Genomic DNA, 18,425 nt, shown 5'->3' on the forward strand with positions numbered 1-18,425 from the left:
AGGAAATGTCTGTCTGTTGGCCGCGGCTGGGCATACACTGCCCAATGCGGCCGACAGTTTACCCCATAATTATCGCATCGGACGGGCATGCTGGACAATCCAGCATGCCCAACTGAGTAATATTTAACCATCGGCCACCCGCACACATGCTACAATTATCGGGGCGATCCGTGGATATCGGGCGGATTGTAGCGTGTATGGCCAGCATTAGTGATATGTATTTAATTGTATAGTATCTTAATAATGTATCCATCTCTATACAGGGATAAAAGATTTCAGTGCCTCCACCCAAGCTTTGCTAGATATAAAGAATATATATATATATATATATATATATAAAATATATATATATATATATATATTATATAGTGGGTGGGTAATATAAAATGGTGTTTAGCGTGATGTACTAAATTTTACCAGACAAGGGGGTTTATTAAACCCTTACCATGTGTGATTTGCAGCGCTCCTATTAAGTAATTATCACCCGTGTAATAATGCAAACAGTAAAGTTAGAACAATAAACACACCAGATAATGTTGTGAACCTTGTTTATACTTTATGCGTTAAACTGCTAGCGTGTTGGTTAAATAATTTATCATGCAATGAGTACACCTCTATTGTTACATTTGCATACATTCCAATATAGATTATATCTTACAATAAATAAAACCCACAATTTACCTACAGAACAATAACAACTGCTTCTTTCTTAAGTACATATGTATATTGTATATAGAATTTCAGATTCCTTTTTAAATTGAATATTACTTATTAGGTTCCCAGAATAGTAAACCTAACTCTGGTCTATGTTAGTAACATATGTATGTTACATACCCATACATATCATACTAATGCGGTAATATATGTGTTAGGTATGTTAAGTCAATATACCCTATATACTCTTACAAATAACTGGTTATTGCCCCACACATTCTCAAGGAGCATAGATATATATATATATTATATATATATATATATATATAACCCCCCCCCCCAAAGAGCAACCAACCCCGGGCTTTTAGAGACCTAGTGCTGGTTGGGCACCATACGGGGGACAAATGATGTAGGGGTCCCCCTTATGTGAGCACAACCAGCACCCAGGGCCGGATTGAGGGCCACATGGGCCTGGAGCTGAAAATGATCAAGGGCCTATTATGAAAATCAGAGGAGGTGTGACCAGTCCTGTATGGGTGTGGCCAGTGCCATCTGGGAGTGTACACACACTACACTATCAGCCCCAATGTCTCCCTAAGTGTGTAAAAGAAAAAAAAGCTTACTTTTGTGAGGTACCTAGAAATACAATTTTACTACTTATGATTTATGGCTGACCTTGTGGACAGCAGATGGCCAGTTAACATCATGCTGTCATGATGAGTGGCCTATTTTTATGTGGAGCTGTAGCTCCATCCGCCCCATTGTTAATCTGGCCCTGCCAGCACTCTGCTAGTCAGAATAAGCCCTGGTTGCCAAAATACAGAGGACAAACGACGTAGGGGTCCCCCATATTCTGCGCAACCAGCACTGGGCTCTGATTCAGTCCTGGTTCTGGAAATACAGGAGGAAAAAATGCATAGGGTCCCCCTGTATTTTTCAGAACCAAAATCAGACTTTTTGTAGTGGGGGGCTAATACCACAGCCAGGTAAGCCCTTTCACCGGGCCTCCCAGCCAAAGCATTAACACTGCCCGCTAGTCAGCCCAGGCCGGGGATCTGTGGGGAGCTGGGGACCCCCCAATAAAGGGGTCCCCCCCTCCCCGGGCTATCAGCTGGGCACCCCGGCCCAGCTGATTGCCCGGGGCTATCCCCACATGCTGAAATACAAGGCACGATCAGCATACGATTAGGACGGATAATATGGCCTGCACATCTGATCATACGATACGTTTTAAGAGCTGCGGGAGCATGCATTGCATCATACCCTACCTTAGAAACTACATGATTTCCACATGTTTCATCGTACAACACATCGAAAATCGGGCAATCGGCCCGAAATCCCACTAGTGTATGGCCAGCATGTTTGTCTTTATTCCTCCCCCAACTACTTCCTCTTAACCCTTTGCAAGGGAGACTGCTTTAGCGTCCTGATGTCCATGGGCTATTCTAGTTATAGTTAGCCCTGAGAGCCTTCTTATTTGTCCCTAGCCCCTTCAGCCCCACTTCTAACATGAAGGGATAATTTATGGGCAATTATAGTGTTAGCTTGTGTACAGCAGATAGTTTATCACCCAAATGAGTTCTCACCACCTCCTGGGTATTTGGAACCCTCCGCTGTCCAAGCATGGAATCTTAGTGTCAGTGTCAGGCGCTCCGTCAGTGGGGCTGTGCAAGCTGACAGGCTTGGTTACTATGACAACCCTCCAGCGTCTCACAGGAACCACTGCATTATACCAACACTGGCTGCCTCATGTACTGTTTGGCTGGGCTGCAGCACTGACACCTCTGCTCCCTGGTCCCGCTGTCAGCCGCTACCTCCTTCACCTCCCAGCAAGGTAAACGCCGCCTCCTCAGCCTTCATATATTCCCCCTCTATGCCCAGGTGGCTGGTAACACTGAAGCAGTCCGGCGCTGCCAAAGCGGTCACATGGTTTCAATGTCTGAGAGGTCCTTTCTCCAACTAGGATCTAGCAGCAACCCTGGCTTCACTCCTCCTGTCTCTCAGCAGCTGCTCTCACACTGCTCTAATGCTTAGTCAGCGCTGGGGGGGGGGGAAATTAGCTCTCGAAGGGGATCTGGAGTCCGAAGACTGCTGGCTAAAGGACCCTATAGGGTCCAGCTGATGTCCACGAGACCCCTCAGCTTCCCACCTAAAAACCTTACCTGCGGCTCAAGATACCCTTCTAGAACCTTCCCAGCACTGCACAAGTCCCTCTGCCCCCCCCCCCCTATTACTATATAATAATGAATTTAGTACTCTGGGGGGGGGGGGCATATTTTTCCTTCTGGAAGCTCACAATGTAAGTTATATACATTGTTATATACACTTATATTTATTACAAATATATATTGTTATATTTAACCTCAGACTTATATATCATGATTTATATTTGTTTTAGTATGTATATCAGTTATTGATACTCCAAAGCTCTTATGAAATGAGGGTCAATAAGGGCTTCAATAATACAGATGTAAATAGCTTAAAAGAATCACCCAGTTAAAAAAAGTAGGTAGACGTACATGTTTTAAATTATGAACATACTTTCCAACATTCTGGTGCAGCGGGGGCTTGACTGTGTGATTGCATCCTCTTGGCCCCACTCCAGTTACACAATGCCAAGATTACCAGCATTGTGAAGCAGGGGGCAAGGACATGATGGCGTGAATTGTGTTATCAGATCCCCCGCTTAATGTGTGTATGTGGGGGGCGGTGTTCAGGGGTGTGCAGCCGGCTGGGAGATGTGCCCACTCTTCTGGACGGCCAGAAGCACCACCCAATTTTTGTGAGCCCCCGGTTGTACTGAAAGAGTAAGCATGTATTATGAAAAATGTATCAGATTAAATGCAGGCAGTTTTCTTCTCTGGAGGATGATATTGGCTTGGCTAGCACCATCAGGGAGTTTAAGCCTGCATGGACCCCTCTGTTACATAACTATACTTGCTACCCACACAAAATGTCCACCAGACTCCCATATTTCATGGAATTTTGTCTGACTCCCATGAGAACAGGGAGCCTTCCCTAGTAACGTGAGCAGGGGTTTGATTCACATCTCTAGACCTTGGAGCAATGACTACAATAATAAGATCACCAGGGCTTTAACCCTCTATGGGCTTGAACCTGAGTTGTACATGGCTGCGTCTTTTGCTGTAGCCATTTGTGCATCTTTATGCTATACAAACAACAAAGCGTCTTTGTACACATATCGCCTGAACCACATTGTAGCCATTTGGTGTCTCAATAGGACATCCATCAGCCATGGCATTTCCAGAAAGACGCTGTAGCAGCTTCTTGACATACAGTATATTGGATACTGTCCTAAATATGTGGGTGGAGCTTCAGCTGTTATATTGGAGAGGGTGGTAATATTTTACTTTTAGCAGAACTGCAGGGGGAAGTCAGCCTCAACAAAGTATTAAAGGTCTTTCTATTCGGTGCTCTGTCCCTAGGAAATGACAGATCCCTTGGACATATACACCAATACGTACTTTCTCTTCAGTAAAGACCCACAGAGTCTACACCAGATGCTGCAAAATCCTCAGGCTGTAAACTGGAAGCAGGAGTTACAGATACATGGTGAGTAGGGTACAGGGGGAAATATATTGTAACATTGTGCATGAAAACTCACCACTACTGGTACCAAAGACATTCCATTTAGGTAAATTGTTAACAAAGAAATGTCATCAGTCCAAGTCAAGTGAATGATTCACTACGAAACGCGTCAGTTAGAAGATGTCAATTTTTTTCCCTAAATGGTTAATTTATCCGTTTATGAATGTATTTATTTTATCCTCCTTTTCCACTCACTTGCTCCAGGATTCTTTCTCCCTGACAATAACCGTATTTATTTGCTAACCTAAATGATGAGCAATGTTACTCTTTCCGCTCATTCTCTAACAGAACACTCACAGAATACAATACACTATGGGTCTAATTCTGGGTTGCATACTAAGCTGATGTGCACACAGCTGGACAATGTTTTAAACACTGCGCATGTATCTGAGTTGTACTGTGCATGTGCCCCCTGAACCGCATGGAGACGCTTTTGAATGCAGAGAGTGTGGATTTTAGTGTGCACTCCTGGAAGGTAGCAGTGGGGCAGACAGATAGATGCAGTGGCAAACGCAGGATTTCTACAGGGGGGTTTCCAAATGCTTGATGTTAGAGTGAGTGTGGCCAGTCCATGAAGAGGGCATAATTAAAAGTTAACCAGCTTGAATATGCTTTGTACAAAGTATATTGTGTGTCATAATTCCAGCATATAGAGGACCAGCAATTACAGTAAACCATTATATGTGGCAGTAGAGCCATCCTGCCTGAGCCAAATGTTTTTATTTCAGATGTGGGCTCCATTCCAGATCATTAGAGGAAGTCCGGGAGTCTGGGGGAGCAGCAGAATAACCTAGCACTGCCCTGGACATATATGTATATATTGGGCTCTATAGCAGCATATCCCTAACAGTGTATGTTTTCCAGATCTCCTAGTTGGTGCACAGGTTATTTATTACTGACTGATACATGACACATGTTAAAAGATCCACAGGTGGTGCTAATTATTTAATTTGTGATACTGTGAAGAACATGTAGCACTAGTAAAATTCTATTCTATTACTATATCTATTGTGGTCATGGTGTGGGCTGGGGAGGGGGGTTTCCAGGCAGACGGAAACCCCCCCTGCGTTTGCCTATGAGATGCAGATGTGTTGCTGACAGTGGCTGGGTCTAAAGATGCACAATCACTCACACAGAGGTGGACACTATTGCAGTTGCATGCTGCATCTTTTGTCACAGGCGATACTGCGTCATTACTCTAATGCAGGCAGCTGCATGGTAGAGAGTACTAAAATTACTCAACCAATAGTAGCAGAGGGTAAGATGAACAGAAAAATGAGAGAGATTACCCACTTTTCATAGACCAGGGTTAGCCAACCAGATTCTCGAGAGCTACTAACAGTTCATGTTTTCCAGACCACCTAGCTGGTGCACAGGTGTAGTCATTACTCACTAACACATTTTAAAAAGATCCACAGTAGGAGCTAATTATTTCATTTGTGATTCTGTGAGGAGAGGAAAACATACACTGTTGACTACCCCTGTCATAGACTAACATAGAGCTATCAGGCAATATCATTTTTGTCTCAGGACATTCTGTGGTCATCCATCCCATCCTCTTGTTCCTATTAATGTAAATAACTTAGTGTATTCCTATTACAGATTTATTAATATACCTGTTCTAGGCTGCCAGCCACAGTAGGGAAGGTGCTTCAAGAGGTCAGTTCCACTTATGGAAGAGAAATGCATACAACAAATATCCTGTTATACATGAGGGATGGGATAGAGGAAGAGGAACTGAAGAACTGCACAACAAGGTATAATAAACCACACAAAACCATAAAAATGGGCAAGTTGGATAAAACAGACCCCAAACAAAAGGGTCACAAAAAAGTATAAACAAAATCTCACTTCCATGTTCAATATCATTTCAACCTTTCACCATATGTTTGTAACCAGTAGCGTATCTATAATGGGTGCAGGTTGTGCAGTGCACATGGGCCCCTGGGTCCAGGGAGTCCCACACTGAACACCATGCACCCATTTCTTCAATTCGTACCTCTCCGGAGTCCCACACCAGCAATAGCAGCATTGTACAAATCACCAGCAAAATGGCAAATGGCAAAACATACGCAGTGGGGAAAACGCTGGGAAAATGGCTGCCGTACCATGTGTAGAAGATTCTGGTACAGTGCTAGAGTCTACTAGTGCCCAGAGTCTACTGCTGCACTTAGTGTGCTGCCGGATGCTGGGTAGGGGGGAGTGGGTCCTGAATGGATACTGCACATGGGCCCCTTCCTCTCTTAATACGCCTCTGGTTGTAACACCCATGTTTGTTTAGGGATATGTAGTGTGGAATTTCTCACCGGGCTAGTTGTTCCTGGTGCTTCTTCCTTCCCACGTAACACAATAGTTGACAAAATCAATTAAATAACTTTCACTTTATTAGACTGGAACTCTTGTTCTGGATCTTCTCATGCATATAATTAGCAATAATATATTATATTCTAAAATATATGTATTCAACACTTAGTATAAAGTTATGGTCTACTTAACTGCTTCGGAGATTATCAGGATCAAAATTCCAAACAAAACCAAATTTAGAACATATAATTTCCTGTTTGAGTAATATCCCAATTCAGTATTATTCACTACATCTACTCTTCCTTATTTGTAATACTCTTAATGGTGAACCCTTACTAAATTGGTACCAATTGGTTAATGTCTAGAAGTTAATACCATACTAACAAATAGTCCTATGTATATATATATATATATATATATATAGCCATGAAAAATAGAGATTACTGTTGAGACACATTAAGTATATCTTGTACTTTGGTGCAAGAACTACTGTTCCTGTTTGAGTCTGATGTGATGTGAAAGTATATCTCCTTGGCGCAATATCTGGAAGAGCAATTCTTTGTGCAGCTCTTCTCCGCAAGTGACAGGACCCACGAGGTGTCCTATACTTGTAGGGCTGCCAGCTAATCTACAGCCAGGCCGTTGATTGGCCTGTATGTTAGCCAATAAGCAATCTGATTGACAGCTAGGCCACTCACAACCAATCATCAGTTACTACAGTAGTGGCTGCCAGGGCCAGATTAAGGGGGGGGCAACAGGGGCGGTCGTCCCTGGGCCCCCACACATAGAGGGGCCCCCACACAGGGTCGATGTGACCCTGCCGAGAACAGGTGTCCAGCGGAACCTGTTCCCGAATGGGGGCCAGGCTTAGAAGCCATGGCTGTTCTTTTGTATGTGCTGCTGTATACGGCTCCCGATTCCCCTGATCAGCATCATGTGACACATGTCCGTGAAGCTGAGGAGGAAACCCAGGAGCAGCTCTGCCCGGTCTGCCGGCTGGGACACTTAAGGTAAGAGAGGCTCCTTATGGGGCTGGAGGGTGCGGAACCGGAAGTAGTAACAGGCTGAGAGGGAGGGGGGGGCTGTGTTGCTTGCGGGGGGGGGAGAGATTAGTAAACACAGACGCCATGTGGCTTGTGGGAGGGGAGAGAGAGATTATTGGCACAGACACCGTGTGACTTGCGGGGCGGAGAGAAAGATTAGTAGCACAGACACCGTGTGACTTGCGGGGGGGAGAGAAAGATTAGTAGCACAGACACCGTGTGACTTGGAGGGGGCCCCCATAATTTAGTTGCCCCGGGGCTCCCAAAAGCCTTAATCCGGCCCTGGTGGCTGCTGATTGGCTGGAGGCCCTACAAGTGCAAGAAACCTTGTGAGTCCTGTCACTTGCAGAGAAGAGTTGTATGAAGAGCTCTTCTGTGTCTGGCATGGATCGGGAGAATGCAGTATGTTATTTTTAATGCCCAGGGATGCTACTGGTGAAGAGGACCGACCTGCATCAATTATTAGGTGAGTAGTTTTTTTGGGTTTTTTTATAAATTCTTTATTTAAATTTTCAATGAAAGAAATATTTGCATTTCCAACATATATACTTATATTGAGAAATAATTGCTCTTACATTTTAGATTGTAATAATAATATTCAAAAAGCAAAATAGTCAAAACAAAAATCAATGTAAAGACAATACAGAAGGGGGAAGGGAAGACAAGGGAAGAAGGGGCAGGAAGAGCTGAAGTGAGGAGATGTGCAAACGGAACAAGTCAGAGGTATACACAGGTTACTTCTTGTTAATAGAGCAAATGCGTAACAGCACAGCATCCACTCAAAATCAAGTATCAATTAGCTTCTTATGTAACAAAAAATAAAGATATAAAATATAAAAATAAAGGTATAAAAAATATAAATATAAATCCTGGAGTCTGAGGGATGAGATCCTTATATGACGGAGAGAGTTTGAATTCTAACCAATTCTAACCAATTAAACCACCTGGTAGTAAAATGTTTTTCTGGGGTAGAGTGAAATATGTCATCAATGTATATATAAAAATCTAATTTTTGACACCAGTCCCCCCATATAGTGGGTGGAAGGTGGGAACGCCATCTAACTGGGAGTACAGCTCTCGCCGCATTGTTCATATGTCTCAGCAGGGATTTTTTATATTGAAAAATAGGAATGTCCGAGTGGGATAGCAACCAAAAATCTGGACCAGCAGGAACAGAAAAACCAAGAATTTCTGATGCCAAAGCTATGACTGCCGCCCAAAATGGGGCAATTGACTGACATTCCCACCAGATGTGAAATAATGATCCTTTATCCTTCTTACATCTCCAACAAAGAGCAGATACTCCTGGGAAAAACTTATGTAAAACATCTGGACAACGGTACCACCTCGTCAACACCTTAAATTGCGTTTCCATAATTTCTAAACTAGTAGAACAAACATTAATGTATTGAAAAACTTTTTTCCCAGTTTAATTGTATGCCCCTAGAAGCCATATCTTTATCCCAAGCATCCTGGTATGTCGAAGTAGTTGGAAAATAAGTGGCTAGAAGAATTTGGTAAATAATGGAGATAACATGTTTAGGGGCTGTAGCAACCGTGCATAAAGACTCAAAAGGAGTCAAAGCTCTCCCCATTTGGGCACTCCCACCTAAAGAGGAAGTAAAAGAATGTATTTGCAGATAAAACCAGTAATCTTGTTTAGTCAACTTCAGCTCATTTGCTAAGGTGGTATAAGATTTAAATACCCCCTCAGAGATCAACCCTCCCAACCTATTGACACCTAACGCTAACCATTTGGCCGCTACATGACCTGAAGTTCCGGGTGTAAAAAAGGGATTGTGTATAAAAGGAGTAAGGGGAGAGATTAAGGAAGAGTCACCAGTCAGTACCCGCAGTTTCCACCACAACTTAAGAGTCGGACACACCGTAAGATGATCGGAACCGACAACTTTATTGCACCACGGAATAGCTGATAAATGTAAATTCATAGAGGCAGATTCAATAGCAACCCATTATTTCTCTTGCGAATTACGAAACCAATCTACAATTCTATTAAGGACTGTGGCCTGGGAGTATGCTGTAACCATAGGGAGTTGTCTACCTCCTTGCGATTTTCGTCTAAACAAAACCTGGTGCTTAAACCTCGGTTTTCTACCATTTCATACAAAATCCCTTAAAACATTGTGAACTATTGAAAGAAAGCGGGGCGGTAAAGCTGTAGGTATAGTTTGAAATAAATATAATAATCTGGGAAGTACATTCATTTTTACCACATTCATTCTACCTAACCACGACACTTTCTGTGGAAGCCATCTAGAGAAATCGGAGCAAATCTTATTAAGAAGGGGGATATAATTTAAATCATATAAGTTAGACAGTCTGCAAGGTATTAATATCCCCAAATATTTCAGCTGCGTGGGATGCCAAGTGAATGGAAATGAGGCCTGAAGAGCCGAAACAGTTTCTATTGAAGCGGTAATATTCAGTGCTGGGGACTTCGTAATTTATTTTGAAATTTGAAAGCCTACTGAATCTAAGGAACTCCTCCATCAAATTGGGAAGAGAGGTCACAGGATTTGTTACTACTGCCAGCAGATCATCCATAAAAAGAGCAAGACGATATTCTTGTGAACCAACCTGAGGGCCAGTAATATTAGGGTTACTCCTGATCGCCCTCGCCAGCACTTCCATAAAAATTACAAAAAGTAAGGGCGAAAGTGGGCAACCCTGTCTCGTACCATTGGTAATATGTATGGTGTCCGACAAAACCCCATTGACCCTGACCCGTGCCGAGGGCGCTCTGTATAGTGATATAATTTTTTGAAGGAAGACTTCACCCAAGCCCAACCGCCTCAAAACTGCTAACATAAAACACCAGTCCAAAAGATCGAAGGCTTTTTCTGCATCCGTGGAGAGAAGTACCATCGGTATCTTAGTAGTGGTGGCATATTCTATCAAATCGATGACTTTAATAGTATTATCTTTGGCTTCTCTCCCTGTCACGAAGCCGACCTGGTCAGAATGAACTATGCTGGGCAGCCACTGTTTGAGTCGGTTGGCTATAAGCTTAGCATGTAACTTAATATCCACATTAAGGAGAGAGATAGGTCTATAGCTTTCAGGGAGACACGGATCTTTCCCTTCTTTAGGTATAACTGTGATATGAGCGCCCAAGGACTGGCCAGAAAACGGGGCCTCAGCTGAGACAGCATTACAGGCATGTAAAAGAAGGGGGATCAAATGATCCTGAAAGGCCTTATAATAAGTAACTGGGAACCCATCAGGACCAGGGCTTTTTCCACTTGGGGTCGCTTTAAGAGTGTCCAACAATTCAACCTCCGTGAAAGGTACGTCTAAAGCCTGGAGCACCTCAGGAGAGAGAGCTGAAAACTGAATGCCATTCAGATATCCCCGCACATCTATCTCGTGACGCAAACACTCAGATTGAGAGCGAGTCGAAGTCAGATTATAGAGATCAGAATAATATTTTTGAAATATATTTGCAATCTCCGAGTCAGAGGAGCAAAGAGTACCCAACGCATTTTTAATTTTTTGAATATATGTTTGAGACCTCTGTTCCCGAAGAGCTCTCGCCAGTATCTTCCCTGGTTTATTCCCCCATTGATAATATTTATGGCGACAACATCTAAAAGCTTTCCTAACTCCCTCATTCAATAAAGCATTAAGAGATTCTCTAGCTTTTTGTAATTCTACGTATACATCAGGAGCAAGAGTTCCCTTATGCGTCTCTTCTAGTGTTTTAATTTTGGAAAGTCGAAATCGGGGAGACGTCGTCAGTCACGTTGGACTCTATATATTGCTCAATAGCCTCTAGCAATTGAGCTCGGCAATTAGTGTCTCTGAGAAATTGCTCATTTAATGTCCAGCGCCAGTGACGATGCGATGGATGTCTAATTCTTAATCGCAAGGAAATAGGAGCGTGATCTGTGCCCGTTATCTGGCCAATTTCCGCATCTACTATTAAATCTAAATAGGAGTGACTGATAAAAAAATAGTAAATTCGAGAATATGACCTATGAGGAGGAGAATAAAATGTATAATCTCTATCGGCAGGGTGCTGCAACCGCCAGGTATCTATTAACTGAAATTCATATAAGATCATTCTAAACTTACGAGACTCCTTGCGAGATGATCTGGGAGCACCAGAAGAGGTATCTAACTGGGGTTCCAGAGCCCAATTAAAATCACCCCCCACAATAAATATACCCTCTATATGGCTTTCAATGGCTTCCAAGGATTCACGTAAAAAACGTGATTAGCCCGTATTAGGGAAGTATAAATTTACAAAAGTGTACCGCTGTCCAGCTATTGTTACTTTGACAAGCAAACCCCTACCATCACCTATAGGTATCTCTTGAGCATCAGATAAATTCAAAACTTTGGAGAACAAGATAGCAACCCCCCTAGCCTTGGCACCAGAATAATTATTAAAAAACCCAGAAGTGTAATGACGGGAGAGTAAATTGGGAGCAGCATCCCTTTTAAAGTGTGTCTCCTGCAGAAAAGCTACATCAACCTTATCTACATGAAGTAAATGAAGGAGACTGGATCGTTTCTCCTGAATGTTAAGGCCTTTTACATTATTGGAAAATAAGAATAAAATAGCCATAGATAAAATAACGGTTACAGACCCACAGGCGAAGCATCTGTTTCATATTGGTTGTCTCACTTGTCCGAGACAAGCACACCGACTTCTGAAGGAGAGGGGAAAGAAGTGGGTACGGAAAAAAACATTGGGATAGGGGATCAGACAAAGAAAGAGACATAAACACATAAACAAATAACAGCAATATGGTAGTGCTCGCATTACTGAGCAAACCTAGTATTAATACACATTTAACAAGCAAACATGTATAACTCTCTGCATAAGAAGCCGTGTAAGGCCCATATGGGGACATGGTCAACATATATACAGCAGAGAAAGGGGGAATTGAGGGTACTAGTGCCCATGACACCAATATATAATCTCGTTTAAACACAACATGGATCTCAAACAAAAATTTCTGTCTAAAATATTCAGTATAATATAATACACAGCATAGGAAACAGTTCCAAAACTATAGCAATCAAATAAGATAAGAAGAAGACAACCATATTAGGACATGGCGAATGTAGTATGCACATCAACAAATACTATAAAGCACATAGCTAACTAATGAAATGGTTTAACTCAAGTGGCTGTCAATGTATCTTCATCAGGAGAGTGACGTGTCCTGCGCCTGGAAGAGTTACTCTTCTGCCAAGGTTCCTTCTTAGCAACGGGAGCGACAGACGGTTCCACAGGATCGCACTAGTTTGGAACGGATATTGTAGGGAGACCCAACGTCGAACAGAACTGCGGTACATCCTCATGATCTTTAAGAATACAAAGAACTCCTTCATGAAACACTTGAATACTCAGAGGGAATCCCCAACGAAACCTAATATTCTTTTTCCGCAATTCTTCAAGGAGCGGTCGGAGTAGTCGCCTCTGGTGTAGCGTATTCCAAGTTAAGTCCTGATATATTTGTATGGAATGACCATTAAATTCAATAGTGTCGGCTGATCGGGCCTTTTTCAATATATCCTCCTTGACCGTGTAATAATGCAGTCGACATATAATATCTGGTGGTTTCTCCAAAGGCATGCCTTTAGGGCGTAGCGCTCGATGTGCTCGATCAAAGTGAATCTGGGAGTCTGGCGCCACCTCCAACAACTCGTTAAAGATTTTTGTCAGTACATCTACTAGACCTTGTTGTGGGATATCCTCTGGAACACCTCTAACTCTTAAATTATTCCGGCATCCCCTATTATCAATGTCATCTAATTGGCGCTGCATATCAATCAACGCTCTAGATTGGCGGTGACAAACAGCATCCAGGTCAGCAATTTTATCAACAACCTCATCTCGATGCCCTTCTAGTGATTCAACTCGTTCCGCCACTTGCGTCAGGTCCGATTGGAAAGCTGCTAAATGAGTCTTAACAGACTCCTGCAGACGTTGTTCCAACGATTGCAAATCTTGTTGGATATCCTGTCGTGTCGGCAGAGAACGTAGATGAGTTAAGATGTCACTAATTTCTGAAGAGGGCGACAGATGAGGAGAATGAAGTTCAGGAGTCTGACAGCCCTCCAAGCTAGTTGAAGCCATTGGTGAAGACCTGGTTGTAATAGGGTCTGACGTAGAGGAAGATGTAGCTCCAAATAAAGTGTGAAAAGCTATGGTCTTAGTAGATTTAGCTGGAGTGGCAGATGATTTTTTAGTAGTGCTGCGTCTCCCCATAAGGTAATGCTGTGTGATTTTCCAATTGAGATAAACTTATATAGGCGGTATCATGATACAGGTTCCCCTCAACACAATGTTATCATGGTCTAACGGGCATTTTTCTCATCAAGTTGGCCACATCTTGCCAGGCAAAAATACACCTCCAAATTGGAGCATGAAGGTGTACGGGTATGCATCAGATATAATAATAAAGCCCAGGTGAAATACAGTACTGGAAATAATAGTACATCGGCTCAGAATGGGAGTTTATAAAGTAGAGTTACAGCGAACTGCCACAAGAGGGAGCCAAAGCTCTAGGAATCAGAGCTTTATATTTGATAGTGAGGGATCAGTGTTTTAAAGTAGTATATTTTCAATAGCAGTGTACTGACAGGCCGTCAGCACCCACACAATGTCACTCAGTACCTTGCAAATGTCACTCGACTCCCAGAGAAGTGTATTTCTCAATAATTGATGAACTGCATCCCACCAAACTGGGCTATGTTCTGTTCTGGCAGCTTCTCCCCTCCTCCCCTTAAATGCCAACAATGGCCGCCGGAAGCCAGTGGCCACACCAGTGTGCACAACTTAGCAACCCAATCACCCGCTCCTCCGGGAGTCAGCGGCGCGTGTGCAGGCAGGGAAGAACAACGGGCGCTACCCAGACAAAGAGAAGAGTAGCAGAGACAGGTGGGCCACATGCAGACACAGCGGCGTCCTCGGCCTCAGGTCCCGACTGCAGCAAGGCGGGTAAGTCACAACCTGCGGAGGTACTATACCTCCCGGCTCCACCCCCTATACCTCAGGTGCAACAAGGCAGAGGTCTTCAGGTGGTCCCCCATGGGTTATATTTGGGGCTTTTATTTAATCCGGGCAGGAGCTCACACACGAGCGTCTTCTCCGTTTGCCCGCCAGGCCACGCCCCCCGTGAGTAGTTTTTTTAACAAACAGCAGAATTTTACTTGAGAAGAGAACCGAACACTGGGGGTGAGTATATTGTGAGTGTATGCAATAAATGTTTACTTTCAACAGTGTGTAAGTACTGTCTTTATTTTAATATTTTCTTTACAGGGGACTATAAGTACCAGTGGCCCCTTAATACCCTACATGCTGGCACTTGTGGTTCTCCAAGTGCCAGAATGTGGGGATGGCTTGCTTGGATCTATATTCCCCCTGTAAAGGACAATATCACTGTAACTCTTTTACCTAACTACCATCAGCCCCACAGCCATCAGCCCCACAGCCAAGGGCTTGGGATACCTGGAAAGGAGGGCCAATTGAATTGGGGATACTCACTTCCCCTGGAATCGCCGGCCTCAGCTTACTAGTATGGAATGAAAAATACTTTGGCTAGGGGACCTCATGAAGCATGTCCCCCTGCTGTGGCATTACACCACCGCTAGTAATAGGAACCTGGTGCTGGTTGTAGAAAACACAGGGGACTCCTATGACTTTTTCCCCCATATTTTCACATCCAGGACACGCTCATATAACCTGGTCCTGCTTGTGCTTGGAGGGGGGGGGGGGGGGCACATCATTTGTTTTCTTTTTTAAACACTTTCATACACATAACACACAAGAAACCTGCTAAAATTGCCATCATGAAGCAGGTCTATTATTTTGGAGATTTTGTGTGGGATCTTATAGGTGAATTTATGTTCGTCTCTGAAATAGACATTCAAAACCTAACGAGAAATCATTATTGATAATTGAACAACATCAAATTCGATTTTGAATGTGAATTCAAAATTGAATTTTAGTAAATGTGGGATTGTGACAGTGAAATTTAATTCAGATTTTTATCGATTTCAGGTGAGAAGTCAAATGCAAAATCGAACTTTCACAAAAATACACCATGATGTGGTTATTTTCAGAAGGATCCTTAGTGGTAGTGTTGTAGTCATAGCGACATGCCTTATGACAGCATGAAGCCACTGCAAAATAATGGTTTAACCATCACTAGTTTGTTAGAGCCATTGTGCATTAGACTCCGGATGTTTTTTTTCCTGGTGTCCACAAGAGAATGGACATTATCAATAAACGGAAAGAAGCATATCATAGTGGCAACTATTGCAATCCTTGAATTAAATGGAAAAAGCTTTTTCATCACATCAGGGACATTGATGGCTGTTAACCATCGGTTTCCAAATAACAATCCCTACTTTCTGCCCAACCTATGCCTTGTACCCCCCCCCCCCAAGATCCTAGCCTTCAGAGCTATAGAACTTCAAATTAGGGCTGAAGACCAATGTTTATATAGGTCAGGAATATTAGCATTCCACAGTTAAAGAGTAGTCAGAACAATATTTAAGGTATAGAATGGCAATGGGAAAGGGACAATGGCAATGGGAAAGCACGACAATGTTGACAGCACGATAAGGGGACGGCATTGAATAAGGGGACAATGTTGGCGAAACAGTGTTAAAGTCAGCTGGCATGTCAAGAAGGGTAGAAAGGAAAAGTGACCCTTAGAATTAATGGTGAGAAAGTCATTGGTGACCTTGGTAAGGGCAGTTTCCATGTGATGAAGAAAGTGAAAGACAGATTGAAGTGTATCGAGAAGGGAGTATTAAAAACTGAAAATGGAAAGGTGTTGGGAAATGAGTCACCCCAAGAGTTTGGAGGCAAATAAGAGAAGACAGATGGGACGGTTGTTTGAGAAGTAGTTGGGATCCAGAGAAGGGGTTTTTGAAAGCCATAAAGCGCTGCTAACTTTAACATGCAAACTGTAGACTCTCCATGAAGAGATAATGATCAGAAGTATGTTATTGACAGCAGCACTAAGATTGAAAGAAGTGACCTTTTGATTTTAAAAATAAAGTTATTTGACACTTCGTATAGACCTGTCTCTTTGCTTTATTTTGTTTCTGCCTTGTTTTCAAAGTGTAGGTAGAAAAGAAGAGGGGAGAACAGCAGATGCTGTGGAACAACTAAAGATGTGGTAGAGCCAAGGACTCAAGTTTGAGATGAAGCTTTGGAAGGACTGGGGTCAAAAGAGCAGTTAGCAGAGAAGAGGAAATAGGGTCCTATAGATCTGATTCAGTCAAGAGAAAAATGATCTGTAGAGTCAGGAGGGAGTGAATAATTAAAGTCTAGAGTCAGGGTAGTAGAAATCTCTATTGCTATGTACTTTGCTATGGGTAACAAAGAAATCTGTGGAAGCAACAGACTGGTTAATTTGTGTCTGGTACATTGATTGTCTTGTATCATGTGATTATAGGGCCCTAGAGGGACATACAAGTGAATATATGAAGTGACTTAATATCCATGAAAAGGCAGATCGGATTGAACTAGTTAAAGAAGTAGCAGTAAATTATTGAAATGGTCATAGAAAACGTAGATTGCAGATGATTACTGATACTGACAGGGGATGGTCTAATTGTAAATGTAGAGAGTAAGAGGTTTCTGTTGAAGACCGAGATCCGTCTTTTATTGTCTCTTCTTCTCTGCTTATACAGTTCAGATGAGTGGCAGTTTACCCCACTCTTGACCCATGAAGCTCACCTTGTTCATGGCCAGGCAGTGGCTCGCAACTACAAGCTTACCATTAACTACATAGAGCGCTGCATCAAGAACTTCCCGTCTATCTGTGTCCGGAAAAAAGGATTGGATCAGCCTATTGCCTGGTCAGTGACGGAGCAATCTGCAGAGATACGCATGGGCTATATAGAACCAGCCTACAGGAATATGGGGATTGCACGTATAGTACTTCTTAAGTTTGCTGCTGTTAACCACACGAGAGGGGCACCCATCTATGTTAGTGTTGCTCCTGATAATGAGATAGGCCAAGCTGCACTTAATAAATCGGGATTCAGACTGAGTGGTAGATGTTTACAGTGGAGGTTCCAGCACCAAGTATTAAATGCTAAGTAAAAGAAACTTGAATGATGTTACAGTCTGAGGCTTCAATTCATTGTAAATGTGACTCTCTTGACTACTTGACTATAAATGCAAAATTGTTATCAGGTGAGTTAAGGTTATAAAATTACAGAAAGTTGCGCATTTTGTTTTAGAAAAAAATATATATATTTTTTATTACAGCTTATTAGGAACATATTGGATATCATGAGCCATTTAATGATTTCTATACCAGTTTCACAAAAATAGTTTATTTTATTAAATCCACGTTATATTATATTTTATATTAAGAATTTATGAACGCTTAAGTGAATTTTATGAAAATTTTGACTTAATCTAGGCCATCTGGCTGTGACTCGCATAATTACAAATTGTCACGTAAAGTCCAACAAATAATGTCTAGCAATCATTTTTTTAAGAAAATAGATAAACATGTGTATGTAGCGCTTAACAGTAGTAATAACAATTGCAGAAATTACTGAATTCTTCTGCGATTAATCCCTTTATTAATTATTAAACTATTCCAAATACCTCTTACCATGAATTTTGTTTTGTCATTTTCAATAAAAGTTTTACATACACCTCCAAGGTACTTGTATGGGGTCGTCATTTGCACCTCTACATGCTGCCCTAGTAGTGGAGAACATAAATAATACCTCCCTACCTAATCATTATAACTCTGAGGTTCTGCACATTTATGAGATATGTTTAGGATATACTCTTTATTTGGC

General features: G+C 42.4%; 1 pseudogene across 1 annotated transcript in view; it reads left to right on the top strand.

The window, feature by feature from the left end:
• Positions 1 to 17,900, top strand: part of LOC148502428 (glycine N-acyltransferase-like) — a 56,772-nt pseudogene extending 38,872 nt beyond the window's left edge. The window contains exons 4-6 of the transcript XR_015870011.1: positions 4,101 to 4,227; positions 5,889 to 6,020; positions 17,295 to 17,900. The product of XR_015870011.1 is annotated as a glycine N-acyltransferase-like (transcript). The remainder of the gene's footprint in view (positions 1 to 4,100; positions 4,228 to 5,888; positions 6,021 to 17,294) is intronic.
• The last annotated feature ends 525 nt before the right edge of the window (positions 17,901 to 18,425 follow it).

The sequence above is a fragment of the Taudactylus pleione genome, unplaced genomic scaffold (genome assembly GCF_031769625.1).
Source record: "Taudactylus pleione unplaced genomic scaffold, aTauple2 ptg000497l, whole genome shotgun sequence".
Lineage (NCBI taxonomy): Eukaryota > Metazoa > Chordata > Amphibia > Anura > Myobatrachidae > Taudactylus > Taudactylus pleione.